A 2313-nucleotide genomic window follows, 5' to 3' on the forward strand; every position below is an offset into this window, starting at 1 on the left:
TTACAGTCTTTTATTTATGTTTATACGGAAATTCACAACGGTGTTGTACTAAAGACGCAGCAAAGATGACTACATACTGGTTTAAAATAAAAGCACCAGACACGCCGCAATGGTGGATACCGGGTAAAAAAGAAAAAAATTCGCCACCAGGTTTGTACTAAACCAAGGCCCACAAGGTAGATACATACCAGGTTAATACCCTTGGGGTTACTATTTAAGAAAGATTATAGTGACTTATTTCCAATGACTTTTTTTTTATAACTTTTCCCTGACACATTCTTGCCTGAACTCGGATAAACAACCTCCAAACGACTACAGATTCACACGTGGTCCTTCATCTGCCATACAATTCCCAGAAGAGCAAATAACCACAAAGAAGAAGAAGAAGAAGTAGTAGAGAAGAAGAAGAAACTCATTAACATCGACTGGCATAGATCTTTCCCATCTTGGATACCACTGCCTCCTATATACGTACTTAAGACTCATTTTTTACCACGTTGAAATTTTCTGGTTTGTTTCTGATAAGGAACAAGGTTTAAATTAAAGTTTGAGTCTCTCTCTCTCTCTCTCTCTCTCTCTCTCTCTCTCTCTCTCTCTCTCTCTCTCTCTCTCTCTCTCTCTCCTTGTGGGACTACAATTTCAGAATTCAATACGAGTTTTAAAACGTAACCATGATAGTTTTTAAAAAAGACGATAAACTTACAAAATTTGACAAATTACAAGACGACGAATTAGACAATATAAACTAATACAATCTACATAAAAATAACCACGATAGGCCAAAATACCATGAGTTATTGTTAAAATACCATCGTAATTACTTGAATTACTAGAGATTGTTAAAATACCATCGTAATTACCTGAGTGAGTCATCTGCGTGTGTACTGTAAGTTCCAGAGAGAGAGAGAGAGATTTGTGTCTGAACATAAAGCAAAGCCTCACGCGCACCTGTCTGAAACGAACATCTGGGAGAGAGAGAGAGAGAGAGAGAGAGAGAGAGAGCAGGTAGCTGTTCCCTTAGAATTCATTATCTACTTCCGACATAACGGTTATTTTCCTCTAACGGACGACATGACTCAACGCGGACTGAATTCTACAAGGTTGGTTGCATCATTGTCCATAAGTTGAGTAATAAAAGAACACCAAAAACTAACAGAGCCATAGTTACCTGCATTCTCGAATGCTGAATTGAAAGAGCCCAACAATGATATGCACCTTTTCCCGGCATATAGCCCTCTCGCGATGGTTGGCTATAGGCTGCATGGTGCTTGGAAAAGGGAGGAAGGGGAGAGGGAGAGGAGTCAGAGATGGGGTAAGAAGGGAGCGGGGATTAGGAGGGAAAGGGGTAGCAATTGAGGAGGGGAGAGGAGTGGTGAGGAGAATTGGCCAGAGGACTGCTGCCAACCCGTGGGACAAACCTCTCTTCGTCCTTCGCTCTCCCCCCCCCCCCCCCCCCCCCCCTACAACACTTTCCCTTCCTGCACCTCCTAAGCCGCCACCCTCGTTCTTTCGTTTCGATCGAATCGAAATTTTCTGGTTGCGTCATAAATGAATGCGCATATGTTAGCTGATCCTATGAAAACAAAAGCAAAAACGAAGGGAAAAGCTTCGGAAGGATAGTCACCTAAAATCATGCACAACACTGCCTTCCTTAGAGAGGGAAAAGGAACTTCAGCCGGTAAGATTTCCTACCGCCTGCAAAAGTTCCCGAAGCCTCTCTTTTCGACACCGACTCTTCGCGAAGAACAAAGTCACTGACAAACCGACGTTTCCAGGTGTCATTTCCCATCAAGTACCATACAAAAAAAAAAAAAAAAAAAAAAAAAAAATGGCGGGACCACTAACCCCTGGTGGGACTCGAACCCACAATCCTTGGCTTAGGAGGCCAATGCCTTATCCATTGGGCCACAGGGGCAACCTATCACCAGGTGATTTCATGACAGTGAATACTGAAATCCCGTTAAGCGTCTTTTTAAATAGACGACGGAAACTAACTAATATTCAAATTCCTAAATATCTACAATAAACTTGTGGAGAAAATGTTTTTCACCTGCCACTACTAAAAAAAAAATGAAAATATAACTACAGCCTTCTGCGATAGACAACACACATGGCATCACAATGGTTACGGATCCAGATTTTTATTAAATGGGAGAATCAAGGTCCAAATGATTGTGACAAACAAATAAACATAAAAAACACAATCTCAGCAAATGTTAACTGCATTAACAATTGGTTTAGAAAATTTCCAGCAGTCTAAGTTACATAATATAACTTACTTTACTAAAAATTCGATAGTAAGAAACAGAAGTA

The 2313-nt window shown here is 40.8% G+C and overlaps 1 non-coding gene across 1 annotated transcript; it reads right to left on the minus strand.

Annotated features, from left to right (window-relative positions):
* Positions 1-1842: 1842 nt before the first annotated feature.
* Trnar-ccu (transfer RNA arginine (anticodon CCU)) lies at positions 1843-1915 on the minus strand. Its single transcript has one exon. It is a non-coding gene; the product is annotated as a tRNA-Arg (tRNA).
* Positions 1916-2313: the final 398 nt, after the last annotated feature.

Source organism: Macrobrachium nipponense, chromosome 3, assembly GCF_015104395.2.
Source record: "Macrobrachium nipponense isolate FS-2020 chromosome 3, ASM1510439v2, whole genome shotgun sequence".
Lineage (NCBI taxonomy): Eukaryota > Metazoa > Arthropoda > Malacostraca > Decapoda > Palaemonidae > Macrobrachium > Macrobrachium nipponense.